General features: G+C 47.9%; 1 pseudogene; it reads left to right on the top strand.

Annotated features, from left to right (window-relative positions):
• The first annotated feature begins 1205 nt into the window (after positions 1–1205).
• On the top strand, positions 1206–5376 carry LOC119350441 (annotated as a pseudogene).
• The last annotated feature ends 10455 nt before the right edge of the window (positions 5377–15831 follow it).

The following is a 15831-nucleotide window of genomic DNA, read 5'->3' as shown; positions in this document are numbered from 1 at the left end:
CTTTAGTTGAAGGTGTGTACATGCATACCATGTCCTTGATGGAGATGCACTCACATAAGAACGAAGGGATGTTTAACGTGCATGCATGGTCTAGGCAGAGGTGCATGTGCGTGCATGCAGGAGGCGACTTGTACGCTAGTACCTCTGAGCCAGAAAAGAAAGGAGATAATCCGGATATACAGCGTCCGTGCTGGTTTAAAGAAGTGGCAGTGCATATTGATTTTCTATTTATGTTCTTATCTCGTAAGGAAAGTATTAACAATACAATCAGGCTGGCCAGATCATGGGATTTCCTTTGTTTATGTGCATTAGGCTGGGGCCCACCAGAAGGAGCAAGCCTACAGAGAAAAAGGTGGCTCACGCATCGTACGTTCAGAATCCATCATATTTATAAGGAACAATTGTATTGGTGCCTCTAGTTGGATCACGCTCGACTGATTTGCTCCTAGTTTTTCAATAATTACGGTTTTGTTCAGCTCGCTTCACTCGCCTTGTGTTTTTGCCCTTCTGGGGCGGTTCCGACCAATGAGCAGTTGCCATGTGGCGAACCATGATTGGTCGGAACCACCCCGGAAGGACAAAAACACAAGGCGAGTGAAGTGAGCTGGGCAAAACTGTAATTATTGAAAAACTAGGGGCAAATAAGTCGAGCGTGACCCAACTAGGGGCACGAATGCAAAAATCCCTATTTATAACCTTTACTCCTAATGGAGCAGTTGGTAGCCTGGTACTCCGATTTTATTTTGTCTCACCTCCCACAACCCCCGTACCACTGGTTTTTATCTATCTACAAATCTCACCTCTCACTGATTTATGCCGGTTATCAATATTTGGTAATGCAATAAAAGTCACACGGGAATAAATCAGATCACGGGCGGTAGTCAATCTCAAACCTGCAAGAGATTTGGTAACAGAATAAATTCAAATGAAAGGATGGGGGCGTTCGTATACATAAGGATGGTAATCTCCATCGCATACCAATTACTCCAGAATCAATCACGGTCATAATCTCCATCGCATACATAATTACTGCAGAATCAATCACTGTCATAATCTACATCGCATAAATAACTATTCCTTCCTAACCATGCGGACCACCTCGCTCCACCAATCCCACCTCCCATTTTCTACCATCACGACTAATTTCTCGCATCCTCTCATGCACGCACAAAAAAATCGCCCGATCCTCGACTGTGGGCTGGGACTCATCTGGCGCGCACCACCTGCTCCGCAACGACTCCTGGTGCAACCTCTACTTCGACGCCTCTGCGCACCCCCTCGCCTCTGCCACCGCGCCTTGCGTTTTCGCCTCTATGGCCTCAATGACCGCGCCCATTCCCGTGACGTCCTCGCGCTCAAGCGCCGCCCCCGCATCCACGCCGGTGTTAGCCACGCCGAGGAGGTTGAGGAGCCCCTCGACCCGTCCCTCACCCTCGCCTGTGTCAACGACCCCGCCCGTCTTGGCGGGGTCGATTCCCCCATCGCCTGACTCATCTCCGAGGAGTATGGCGCCGGTGGGTACGCCGCGCGCGTTCGTATGCTTGGCGAGTTCCAGAACACCCGCGACGTGTATGATCTTGACCAGAGCGAGGGGCTCGTGCTCATGCTCGAGTTCGATGAGACACACTTCCATCTCGGCACCAACTATGAGCTGCACTGTGAGACTACGGAGCAGGCGGGGGCGACGAAGACGGAAGTGGGGGAAGTTCGAGCTTGTCGTTGCATGAGACCCTGGAGAGGCGCGCGAAGAGACCTATTTGTTGGCCCCAACTTGTAGATGCTCCATGTCTCCTCCTCTGGTTCCTTTCATTATTTGGTTGTCTCATTTTTCAGTTTGGAACACATAGCTGTGAATTTTTTTTGATTAAAATTGATGTCGTCGTTACATATTGGTATTGTGGGAAGATTTGATGTATTATCGCTAAGCTCTCACGAGCAGGCCTGATTTTCCAGATGTTTAGTGCACCGGTTCCTGTTCAATTATGTTATGGCGCTGCTAGAAGGAGGGCACGAGAGGGCCGGCCAGGGGCCTTTTTACCCACGGCCGCACAAGAGGGAAGGCATTTCCTTCTTAAATCTTGCTTGATTAGATCGATACATCTCCTTTCTTTATATAGAGAGGTTTACTTGACTCCCAAGCAAGGCTTACTTGACCCCTAAGCAAGCGGCCCTTATCTCTAATTAACCCTAAGACTAATGGGCCCATTAGGCCCATTACGTACTCTAACACTACACCCCACCTGGACATACAGCTTGTCCTCGAGCTGCAACCTCACCAACTTATAACCATGACTCGACGCAACACAAACCTAACACCCAAAAACAAGCCTTTTACATCTCGGCTTGTTTTATTATTCTCAACCTAAAATGGACTAGGACGCTTTATTTTGGACCCCTAACAAAAAGTGGACACCATCCGCATGGACACCACCTGGACAAAAGGAGTGCATGTGTATGACCACCTGGAAGTGGTCGCAAGAGTGACCAGCAGAGGCGCCCTCGCGGCGGCTGGTGGCGGAATGCAGTGGTGCTACTCGGTGCGCTGCTGTCGGTGACACCATGCCTTCTCCCTGCCAGACGACTGTTGGTTTGCACTGCACAGGGAAGAGTGGAGGGCTTGCGATGGAGAATGGCAAGGAGGGGTGCGCCTCCCCAACCGCCGATGTCGCAGACTTTGAGGTCGCTGCCCGCGGGGAAAACAGCATGCCCGCCGCCCATGGGGGAAACCGCATGCCCAAGATCCCCGACACAACGGATGAGATGGAGGTCCATTGCGCAGCGAAGGGCAACTTGTAGGAGCGGCAACTGCATATCGCGCATCTCCCGCGCACGCCGATGCGCTAGGAGGCCGCGCGCAGCAGCCTGCAGCCTCACCTCTGCCGACACGTGGCGGGTAGCGATCCAAGACGAAAACGGTAACGGCGACCGCCGGGACTGGACTTGGTGAAGCCGGACTCCCACCGATACGGTCGATGCGGGACCGGAGCTGACTAGTGGTGGCTGCTACAGTTGCAGCGGCTGCGGTGGTGGAGAGCCGGGTGCGGCGAAGGCCGCCAGGAGCGGCGGCTGCCACTGCAGCCAGGGCTGGGCGGTGGTGGCGATGGATGGTAGCCGCAGCGGCTGCTGTAGTGGCCCGACAAGCGCGGCGAAGGCCGCCTGGTGCGGCGGCTGCCACGGCAGCCACAATGGTGCGGGGGCGGTGATGGGCGCTGGAGGTGCGGCGGGAGCCAGTGCCGGCCACTGCGGCCATTGTGGGGGCGGTAGCGGGCGGCGGCGACGGCTGTAGCTGGGGCTGCAGCGTCCCAGCGAATGCCACGGAGGCCCCTGGATGCGGCGAGTACCACGACAGGGCCGGCGGCCCGGTGGCGGCTGTCGGCGGCCGGGGCGGAGGTGGCCTATAGGGGCTGGCCAGGTACAGCCGGATCCCCTGGACGGCTGTGATGAGGTCGTTGAGAACCCCGGTGATCTCCTCCGGGGTGTAGACGGCGGCCGGTAGTGCGGTGGAGGGCGCTGGCATCTGGGCGGTGGCGGCGCTGGAGGATGCCACCAGCGGCGCGGACGGGGAGGGCAGTGGCGCGATGTAGATGGCCAGCTACGCGATGGTGACGGTCGACAGCGGAAGCGACGGGGTGGGCAGCGGCGAAGACATGATCGAAATTGAGCTACCTGATATCAAATTGTTATGGCGCTGCTAGAAGGAGGGTGCGAGAGGACCGACCGGGGGCCTTTTTGCCCACGGCCGGACAAGAAGGAAGGGATTTCTTTCTTAATTCTTGCTTGATTAGATTGATACATCTCCTCTCTTTATATAGAGAGGTTTACTTGACTCCCTAGTAAGGCTTACTTGACCCCTAAGCAAGCAACCCTTATCTCTAATTAACCCCAAGATTAATGGGCCCATTAGGCTCATTACGTACTTACAACACAACCTACGATCTAATTGATGTTTCTCTAAATTTATGACAAGTAAACTGCACTAATAACATATCAGATGCCATCTCTCATGTTGCCGCCGTTTAAAAGGGTGCAATCATTTCTCATGATAACTATTAGTACTAGGGTCAATCGAATATGAGAATACCATTAAAATTAAAATTAGAGTACTTAGCCTCGGTACTATTTTGAAATACGTGTGTTCTTCCTTGATATAATGCAATTAATGTTCACCGTATGGCTTGATAACCGAACCATTTTATCATTAATCTTAACCTCCTTTCTGTTGCTGGAAATGGCCTTGAGCTTATCTTATTAGCATGGCATTGTTTTTACACTAAATTAATGCAGATAGGTGGGTTGTTGAACTTTGGGCTGCAACAGAGCCACACAGGATGAACTTGACAAGACTTTATACTATGTTTAAGTCATGTCTAATGACTTCTTTGTGTTGTAAGAGAAAATATCATTTCTGACTAGCTACGGATCATGAGTCCTATTAACATCGATTGACCTGCTTGATATATCAAATAATTATTTTGCAAGCCTTATGTTGAATTGTAGTGCACATGATATTTTTGTAAAACTTCCTTGTTATATCCATTTTATGTGTATGTCAGGAAACAGCAAATTGTTAGTGCCACGTGGCACGGCAAACATTGGATCAAATGGCCAGGGAGAAGGAAGTGCCAAGATGAAGGCTCTAGCGTGTAACTTGCTTCACTTGTGGATGTTTTGGCGTCCTGAACTCGTTTTCCTCATGCCTGCCTTCGTGAAATGTTATTTGAGCAAATAAAGGGCACTATCTGTGGACGAGGAGTTTTTGCACCCGAGCTCGCATGCTTCGTCATGAACAGTAAAATTTTAAAAAAAATAGTAAAAGATTTTTTTTCTCAAATTACATTGATGAATGTTTCCTCTGCGTGAAAAAATTTGTGATGAAATGACATACATGAAAATGTGGGAAAAATAATTGATGCTTCGAAAAGACTTGTTGGAAGCATTTTGGACCATCGATTTTGTTCTTTTTGCCCACATTTCCATGAAAGTCATTTCATCACAAATTTTTGCACACAGGGAAAACATTCATCAATGTTTATCACAAAACAATAGATTTTTTTGATTTTTTTTACTATTTTTTCGGTTCTACTGTTCATGAGGGAGCATGAGAGCACGGGATCAAAAGAGCACTTTCGATTTTTCGTAAGTTATTTGTGTGAAATTTGTTTTGTGAAATGCTAAATTTGTTAGAACTTCGAGGAGGGAGTCGATGAAGATTGTAGCAAGACATCCAAAGTAACAAATGATGGGAATGGCTACGACAATTTGGTGGACTTGGAAGAAACACGTGAGGATCCGGAGTGGGGTAACAACATAACAAAGCAGAACACGTTGACCATAAAAGCTGAAGTCAAGGGGATCGTGGAAGTAGAGATGGAATGATAATGACGCAACCCTGTTCTGCGGTTGTTGTATGTCTATTTATGATTGATATGAATATGTCTTAATGAAGTAAAATGATGGGGGTCCTGAAGGATAAAGAGAACATCTTACGTGGAGAAGAAGGCATAGCCCGTGCGAAGGTTGAAGACAAACAGAGCATCATTCATATCAGTCACTAAATGAAGATGTATGTCCATTTATGATCCATAGGAATATAAGTCTTAGTTAAGTAAAATGATGGAGGTGCTGAGGGAGAAAGGGACCATCTTATGTGGAGAAGAAGGCATAGCATGTGTGTAGGTTGGAGGCAAACATGGCATCATTCAAAAATGAAGATGTGGTGGAACGAATGTTTCCTTGCCAGAGTCCCTTCTCCTATTTCATTTTTAACTCATTTATCTTATTATTTGTACTAGGGTGAGATGACTTATGAATCACCATTCGTTGTGTTCCACATATATTAGAGAACAACACAACGAAGGAGAAGCCACACACATAATCAAAGGGCAATGGATTGAAAGATGAATGATGTAGGGATGTAGAAGGTGATCAATGACAACTTGGATGGAAAGGTCTGCTAGACGGGTGAATGGTGTTTGTTGAAAAATGAGGAAGATGCTTGTGTTTGTGGTCTTGCGGAATATCACACACAACATGCATGTTTATGGTAAAAAAAACTTAGGCAATATTACATTCATTTGTTGGCCCGTGGCAACGCACGGGTACTGAACTAGTTCAAGTAGTTTAGATATTTTCCGAGATGTAAAAGGCAATGTCGATCAGATAGAGTCCAGATTAGTTTATTTTCATCTAGCTAGCCATAACACGTTGCTTGATTTCCAAGATAGGTTAGGGTGTGGGGCCATATATAAGGCCAAATCAATACGTCATGAAAGGGTAAGTTATTTTTTTAGATGAATTAGACACCGTGTGTGTTCTGGCCGACGACCATTATCGAGTTTAGAGAATTCTTGTCCAAAATATCTATTGGCTATGAGTTCTTACAACGCGGTGCGTAGGGGATTACAAGCTGAGCCTATACGGTTCGTCCACTTTATTCCTTCAGATCGAGGGGTTGGTGTGTTGTTTTTGTGGAGTTTGTGAATATTTTTGTAAACCCGCTGTAAGGGCATATTTATCCCCAAGATGTTTTGGTGATTGATGACAATGCTTTTGCGGACTAATCGTGTGCGTTGAGTTCTTTCAGAGATTCATCCTTTGGCACGAGACGATTACTTCCCCTCGGTGTTTTATTCAAGACGGTGTAGCTCCTTTCGTTTCTCTGCTGGTGGTCTAGTTTCGTAGGAGTCACCGTACTATCAAGAGGGGATCCGCTTTGGTAAGGCTAGGGTGGAATCAACACGTACACATCCTTATCACACCCGTTGCTTCTTTCCGCTTCATTGGAGCTATCTTTCCTTAATCTATGCCTGCCTGTCCTGTCCCAGCGGTAGTACCGCGGTCTTCAGCGGTAGTACCGCCGAAGCTCATCAAGCGGTAGTACCACTCCCCGAGCGGTAGTACCGCCCCCAGAGCGGTAGTACTGCTCCCTGAGCGGTAGTACCGCTTGTGAGCTTCGGTCGTAGTTCCGCAGTGGTTCCGGGCTACTACCGCCTCGATTCTCGACTGCTTTTTTGTGTCGGGTTTTATGGTACTAGTAGCGGCAGTAGGGGCGGTAGTACCGCCTACACTTCCGCGGTAGTACCGCTCTGGGGCGAGGACCCTGCTTCCCTCGTCAGCGTGGCAGTACTGCTGGGAGGGAGCGGTAGTACCGCCCTGCCCAAGCGGTAGTACCGCTCTGTGCGTGGCTGGTTGGTGGGTAACGGTTGGATTGTTTCCTCCACTATATAAAGGTGTCTTCTTCCCCCAAGTTGACTCACCTCTTCCCCCAAAAGCTCCATTGTTGCTCCAAGCTCCATTTTCGCCCGATCTCTCTCCCTAGCCAATCAAACTTGTTGATTTGCTCGGGATTGGTTGAGAAGGCCCAGATCTACACTTCCACCAAGAGAAATTTGATTCCCTCCACTTATCCCTAGCGGATCTTGTTACTCTTGGGTGTTGAGCACCCTAGACGGTTGAGGTCACCTCGAAGCCATACTCCATTGTGGTGAAGCTTCGTGGTGTTGTTGGGAGCCTCCAAGTGTTGTGGAGATAGCCCCAATCTTGTTTGTAAAGGTTCGGTCGCTGCCTTCAAGGGCACCAATAGTGGAATCACGACATCTAGCATTGTGTGAGGGCATGAGGAGATTAAGGTGGCCCTAGTGGCTTCTTGGGGAGCATTGTGCCTCCACACCGCTCTAACGGAGACGTATTTCCCTTTAAAAGGAAGGAACTTCGGTAACACATCCTCGTCTCCACCGGCTCCACTCTTGGTTATCTCATGCCTTTACTTTTGCAAGGTTACTTGTGTTGTATCTATTGCTTGCTTGTGTGCTAGTTGTCTTTGCATCATATAGGTTGTCCACGTAGTTGCGCATCTAGACAACCTATTTCGTTGCAAGGTTTAAATTGTTAAAGAAAAGTCTAAAAATTGTTAGTTGCGTATTCACCCCCCCTCCTAGTCAACCATATCGATCCTTTCAATTGGTATCAAAGCCTTGTCTCTTTATTAAGGACTTTGCCGTCCGAAGAGTATGGTTGACACCAACGACGGTGCGGAGGAGCACTCCGGTGTGAATCCTATCTCATGTTCGGCCGAAGGGGGAACCTCGGTCTCACGTGTGGAATTCAATGTGGCTTTAGACACATTGAAAACCTCCATGACGGCCGTGGTTAAAAGCATGTTTTATGAATTCCTAGAAGGACTTAAACTATCCACCTCGCCGATGAAAGTGGGTGATCCCACTAACAAGGTGACGGATGCCACCTCTGACAAGGGGGAAGCTAATAGTGAAAAAGGTCCTTCTACTAGTGGTAGAAATGGCTCCGGCATATATGCCCATGTGGAACCTCCTACTTGTGATGGACCGATTCCCACTACTCATTTAAATCATGCCGGTCCTCCTCCTAAGATTGTGAAAAATGAGGATTTTGATGCTCGGGTTTATCGTTTCAAGCGTCATTTAAAGCATGTGAATACTAATCTTTGGAGAATTATAGAAGAATGTTTCTATCCACATGACCCAAGCAACTTCACCCCTCGAGAAGCCGTGGATAATCAATAGTGCTCTCTTCATCATCCAAGATGCAATCCTTCCCGAAGATCTCCCTCATCTGCGTCCTCATGCCATGACTAAAGACGCATGGAAATGTGTTGTGTCTCTCTATCGAGGAAGTGCTAGCATTCAACGCTCCAACTATGAAGTGGTGCAAGATGAAGCCGATGAGTTTGCAATGAAAGAAGATGAAGAACCTCGTGAGCTCTTTCGAAGAGTGACCAAACTCGCGGTCGCACTCCGAGATCATGGGAGCAAGGACACGGATGAAATTGGATCAAGCGCAAGTTCCTCAAGGCCATGATGCCCTACAACAAGGCCATGTCCTCCATCATTCGTCAAAGACCGGACTTCCACTCCATGACCTCAGTGAAGTGTTGGATGAGTTAGTTGCAATGAGCATCTTGGACAAGACCGTCGACAATGCGGTGCTCCGTTCTCAAAGGGCAAAGAAGCCCAATCTTGCATTGAAGGCCAAGGTTAGTGTGGAAGAAGAAGAAGAAAAGGAAGATGAGGAGAGCAAACCCGAAGACACGAAGTATGATTATCATGAGCACATGGCTCTTGCCTCAAGACAATTTTGGAGTAAGAAGAATACAAGACCCAACTTCAACAAGAACAACTCAAGTGGCCTCAAGGGCAAGCAACGAGTTAGAACTTGTTTCAACTGTGGCAATGTGAGCCACTTTGTTGCGGATTGTCCTTACGAGAAGCGGGAAGACAATGGTGGCAAGTTCATCCGAAAAGACAAAGCCAAGTCCTTCCCAAACAAGAACAACTTCACCAAGAAGACTCCTACACGCGGGTTGGTAGTTCAAGAAGAATACCGTGAGGATGACGATGATGATGAAGATAGTGAAGCAATGGCTATGGCATGCGTTGCCATTGCCACAACTCCTCGGGTGTCTCTCTTCGATTCACCCAACGAGAACATCACCGCCAAGTGCCTCATGGCTAAAGCCACCAACAAGGTAACCCCCAACATCAAAACCACCATTATTCCTAATCCTCCTTCAACGGATGGCTTTGATGATGGTAAGGGGTCTAATGAGGAGGTAAATGAATTTGAATCCTTCATGAGTAAGCTCAAGGGCAAATCCAAGAAGCACTTCGTTGCTCTCTTGGAGCAACTTGGTGAAGCCAATGACATGATAGAGGCTCACGAAGAAACCATCTCTAAGATGGAAGGTCATAGTCGTGACTATGCCGATGAGATATCGGATCTCTCTAATGCTCTTGAGGAAGAGCGTGGGCATCGTTTGGCTCTTGAGGAGTCACACAACGATGACCATGCCAAATTAAAGAAAGATCTTGATCATGCTCTTGTTGTGTCTCGTGTTCTAACTTCCGAGAAGGCTAAACTTGGGGTTGATCATGCTAGACTCAAGGAGGAGTTTGATGTACTTGACAAGGCCCATAAGGTCTTGAAAGGTGCTCATGCAAACCTCAAGGAGTCTCATGCTCAACTCCAAGTTAAGCTAACTAAGGAAAAGGCCACATTTCCTCACATGGTCATAATTGATAATGCAAATGCTACTAACCCATGTTGTGAGCATGTGCATCTTGTGGAGGAGAATGCCAAGTAGAAGGAACAACTCGAGAAAGGTCTTGTGTCATGCATACAAGGCGAGAAGAACCTAAATGACCTTTTGAGCAATCAAAAGGAAGTTGTGGGCAAGGAGGGAGTTGGGTTCTCACCCAAGTCCAAGAACAAGAAGAAGAACAAGGAGAAGAATAACAAGACCAATCGACCTCCCCCGCTCAAGCAAACCTTTGTGAAGGAGGGAGAGGGTGCTCCTAAGGAGGAGAAGAACAATGCGAAGAGTGGTGATGCCAAAGAGCGCAAAGCCATCTCTCCCAACAAAGCCGGCGACTTTAACCACTCTTATGTGTTGTGTTGTGCTAGTGATGGGCATGTTTATGCTAAATTTGTTGGTTCTTCTTATGAGTACATTGAATGGTCTTTTGGGGTTCCTAAGACCCTTGTTACTAACATCAAAGGACCCATTACTCAATGGGTACCTAAAACCAAGCATTGATCTCTTGTAGGTGTTTGCTTCCGGTGGGGGATCATGGTTGCTCGATAGTGGAGCAACAAATCATATGACCGGGAGCTAGGACTTGGTGGTGGACGTGCACAAGATCCCATCTATGCCCACCAATGTCGAATGGGGTGATGCCTCACATTCTAAGGTATTGGGTCTTGGCAAGGTTGTCATTTCTCATGATCTAACGATCGAGAAAGTCATGCTTGTTGAGTCCCTTGCGTTCAATTTACTTTCCGTTCGTCAACTCACACTCATGGGCTTTGCCACCTTCTTTGATATTGATACCATGGCCCTCTTGTGGAGCAAGACTCTTAAAGTAGCCTTTGTTGGGCATGTCGAGAATGGTCTCTATGTGATTAACTTTTCGGAGCAACCCACTAAGACCGCGACATGCCTAATGGCTAAAGTTGATGTGGGATGGCTTTGGCATCGCCGTTTAGCCCACGTCAATATGAGATCTTTGCAAAGTCTTCTCAAGGGGGACCATGTCCGTGGACTAACGAATGTTAGTTTTGCCAAAGATCGTGCTTGCCGTGCTTGTATCGAAGGAAAGCTTCATGAGACGGCTCACCCTCCCACGACTATCATCTACTCGAAGAGACCCTTGGAGCTCATACACATGGACCTGTTTGGGCCTCCATCCTTTGATAGTCTTGGGGGTAGAAAGTATTGCTTGGTGATTGTGGATGATTATTCAAGATACACTTGGGTATTCTTCTTCAAGAGGAAGAGTGAGACTCAACAAACCATCATCGACTTTGCAAATGAAGCTCAACGTCAACATAATGCAAAGATCTTGACAATAAGAAGTGACAACGGCACCGAGTTCAAGAACTACACCTTGGATGAGTTTCTTAGTGATGAGGGGATCAAGCACCAATATTCTGCACCATATACCCCTCAACAAAATGGTGTTGCGGAGAGGAAGAACCGGACGTTGATGGATGCGGCAAGGACCATGATGGCGGAGTTCAAGTCTCCATACAACTTTTCGGCCGAAGCCATCAACACTGCATGTCATGCATCCAATCGGCTCTATCTCCGCAAAGGCTTGAACAAGACTCCTTATGAGATACTCACCGGGAACAAGCCCAATCTCAAGTACTTCCAGGTGTTCGGGTGTAAGTGTTTCATTCTCAAGAAAGGTGTTCGTTTGTCTAAATTCGAGGCTAGAGCTTATGAGGGAATATTTGTTGGTTATGCTACAAACTCTCATGCTTACCGTGTTCTCAACAAGTCCAATGGACTCATTGAGGAGATGTGTAACGTGGAGTTTGACGAAAATAACGGCTCCCAAGTGGAGAAAAGTGGTACTTGTGATGTAGGTGATGAAATTCCTCCCCAAGCCATAAGAAGAACGGGTATTGGTCATATTCTACCCATTGAGGAACCCCTTGTGGCCGAAGGAGAAGGACAATGCTCCACTCCAGTGGAGCCTTCACCTACTCAAGACCCACACGCTTCCGAAGAACAAAGTGTAGGCCCTCAACCTCGGGAACAAGACCAAGGGCAAGATTAATCTCAAGATGGTGGTGAACCTCCAAATGATTCCCAAGGTCAAGTTCTCCCCCTCGAGCAAGTTCAAGATCATGAGCAAGCTCAAGATCAAGAACAAGCTCATGATGACGCTCAAGATGATCAAGTGAACCCTCCTCCTTCCACATGCGAGGAGGAATTAGAGTGTCGTGCCGTGAAGATTGCTTCCAAACTCACCACCAAAGGTCATCTGATGGAGAATGTGGTTGGAAGCCTAAGAAAGGGGGTAAGCACTCGTAGACAATTAGCAAACTATTGTGAACATCACGTGTTTGTCTCTTGTGTTGAACCCCATAAGGTCTATGAGGCGCTCGAAGACTCGGATTGGCTCAATGTCATGCATGAAGAACTCAACAACTTCGAGTATAACAAGGTGTGGAGGTTGGTGCCAAGGCTTTCCGGGAACCATAACATCATTGGAACCAAGTGGATCTTCAAGAACAAGCAAGATGCTCATGGGAACATCATTCGCAACAAGGCAAGATTGGTAGCACAAGGCTACTCCCAAGTCGAGGGTATCGACTACGGTGAAACCTTTTCTCCCGTTGCTCGCCTTGAATCCATTCGTTTGTTGATTGCTTATGCTTCCCATCACAACTTTAAGTTGCAACAAATGGATGTGAAAAGTGCTTTTCTTAATGGTCCTATTAATGAGTTGGTTTATGTCAAGCAACCCCCCGGGTTCGAGGACCCTTACTTCCCGGATCATGTGTATCAACTCGATAAGGCACTCTATGGCCTTAAACAAGCCCCACGTGCATGGTATGACCACCTTACCGGGTTGTTACAAGATCGTGGATTTGAAGTTGGGCAAATCGACCCCACTCTTTTTACTAAGAATGTCAAAGGGGAGTTGTTTGTGTGCCAACTATATGTTGATGACATTATCTTTGGTTCCCCTAACAAAGCTTTCAATGAAGAATTTGCCACTCTCATGACCTCTAAGTTCAAGATGTCTTCGATGGGAGAGTTGAAGTTCTTCCTTGGTTTTGATATCAAACAAAGAAGAGAAGGTACCTTCATCAACCAAGCCAAATACACTCAAGACATGCTTAAGAGATTCAAGCTAAGTGATGTCAAGCCGGCCTCTACTCCGATGCCCACCAAGTGCCAACTTGACATTGATCCCAATGGCAAAGCCGTGGATCAAAAGGTATATCACTCTATGATTGGCTCCTTGCTTTACCTTTGTGCATCTAGACCTAATATCATGTTGAGTGTGGGAATGTGTGCACGATTCCAAGCCGCACCAAAGGAAAGCCACTTTGTGGCGGTCAAGCGAATCTTTCGATATTTGGCTCATACCCCAAACTTTGGCCTATGGTACCCAAGAGGAGCTAACTTCAAGCTTGAAGGATTCACGGATTCTGATTGGGCAGGAGACAAGGTGGATAGGAAGTCCACTTCCGGAGGGTGCCAATTTCTTGGTTGCTCTTTGGTAAGTTGGTCTTCTAAGAAGCAAAGTTGTGTATCTCTCTCGTCCACCGAAGCAGAATATGTGGCGGCCGGTAGTTGTTGTGGACAACTCTTATGGATGAGGCAAACTTTAAAGGAGTATGGTGTCATTTGTGACAAAGTGCCTCTTTGGTGTGACAATGAAAGTGCCATCAAGATTTCTCTCAACCCGGTGCAACACTTCAAGACGAAGCATATTGAGATCCGGTATCACTTCATCCGGGACCACATTCGGCGAGGGGAGATCGAGCTCAAGTATGTCAACACTCATGATAACCTTGCATATATTTTCATGAAGCCCTTGGATGAAGCTAGATTTCGCGAGTTAAGGCATGAGCTAAATATCATTGATTTGAGCAATGTGACTTGAACCCGTGCACCCCCACCACACTCAACGTGTTGTCTAGTTTAGATGTAGGCATGGACATAGGGGGAGTGTTGTTCTCTCAATGAACTCTCCCTCCCCCCATTATGCATAAATTGATCTAGTCTTTCACTTTAACCATATTTGTATGGTACTAGTGCTTCAAGGACGAGTTTTGGTCATGGGTCCAAGGTTAAAATCTTCGCGACCCCATACCCCTTGACTCAAACATAGGTGGCATCAGCCACCGCCCTCTCTAGAAGAGGTGTGTTCTGGTCCGCTGTTAGTGTGTTTGTGGCCTTGTTGGTCTTTTCTCCTTCTTGGCTGTGTTTTTCCCGTTCTTTTTGAGCTTAAGCCGTGTGTTTAGAGGCCCGTGGTTGCTGAGCGGTACTACCGCCCACCAGCGCAGTACTACCGTTGCGAGGCGGGGGCAGGGGGTTATATCAGGGGCAGGGGGAGTTTCTTCTCCCCCATACCCATTCGCTCACCCCCACGCTCTTCGTCTCTCCAGCAACCGGCGCCGCGGGCGGGCTCCGGCGGATCTCCCTCTCCGGGGCGCTCCTCTCCATTTCCTTCGGTGGAAACGATCCTCACCTTGTCCTCTTGCCATGGATGCCGGTATTGCCCCCGTTCTCTCTCTATTCTTGTCTATATTTCCAATCTAGCATCTTAGGGACAATAGTAGTTGCATCTCTAGATTTTTGGCCAAATCTAGGCTTGAGTAGGATGGAGAAGGCTTCTAGACAGTTTGGATTGGTGTTTGGTAGGAGTATTTTTGAATTTGGTAGGACGGTAGTGCCGGATCTGACCACGGAATTAGGAAACTGCTGTTTCCCGTCTCGAGCGGTACTACCGCTCAGGGGTCGCGGTACTACCGCCCTCTACCAGGTTCCACCATACTTTTACTAACCAGTGATCCTTTTTGGTGTTGTTTGGTGGCTTATGCTCGTTCTTTCTGGTTGTTTGCGTGTTCTTGTGTGTGGTTCCAGGTGATGAGCTTCCTGAGCATCAGGCTCGGCGTGTCAATCCCGGTCGTGCCACGTCCAAGCGGTACCGCACAACTGAGTCTGCAGGAGGTTCCTCAAGTGCTCGTCCTCCACCCCAACTCCACAAGAAGCCTGGTGTCAAGCCGAAGCCTGGTGTCAAGCCGAAGCCTGGCAAAACTCTGCCAGAGATGCCTGCCAAGGAGTTCTGGGCAAGACGTCGCCGCTACCCCTATGAGGCAGACCAAGATTCCACTTTGGTCAACCGTCCGTTCTGGAACAGATTTCAGTTTGCCATCTTCTTTGATGTTCTCAAGGCCAAGAAGAACCTCTTTGTTAACGTGCACTCCATTGACACCGACCATATGGAGAAGGATCCTGATTACTTTGGTGAAGCTCTTCAGATGTGCACTCAACTGAACATTCTAGGTGTCATGCAATTCAACAAGGATTATGATGCTGATATTGTGGCCCAATTCTATGCCACGGTTCATCTCGGAACTGATGAGGACAGGACACTGACTTGGATGACCAATGGCATGTTGCTTTCAGTCAAGTGGAAGGCGTTCATGGAATTGATTGGGGTGGAAGATCAAGGGCTTGCGTCTCCTATCGGCTTTCGCCCTCACCGCAACACCTCCGCCACTCACAAGCAAGCTCTATGGCCGTACTGCACTTTGAAGATCAACCCTGAGACGAAGAAGGAGACATATGAGCTTCCTGCCTTTCTGGACATTCTTCACCGTGTCTTCCGTGAGACTCTTTTCCCTCGCATCGGGAATCTGGATATGGTTCATTCTTATCTCGTGGACATGCTTCTCTTCTGCCAGCGTGAGAAGGTACAAAACACCGGAGAGTCCCTGGACATATCCCATGTTATGTGGTCTGAGCTGTTATCTGCTATCTCCGAACGC

Source organism: Triticum dicoccoides, chromosome 1B (genome assembly GCF_002162155.2).
Source record: "Triticum dicoccoides isolate Atlit2015 ecotype Zavitan chromosome 1B, WEW_v2.0, whole genome shotgun sequence".
NCBI classification, from domain to species: Eukaryota; Viridiplantae; Streptophyta; class Magnoliopsida; order Poales; family Poaceae; genus Triticum; species Triticum dicoccoides.
The sequence above is the reverse complement of the archived record's forward strand: the minus strand, read 5'-3'. Positions and strand labels throughout refer to the sequence as shown.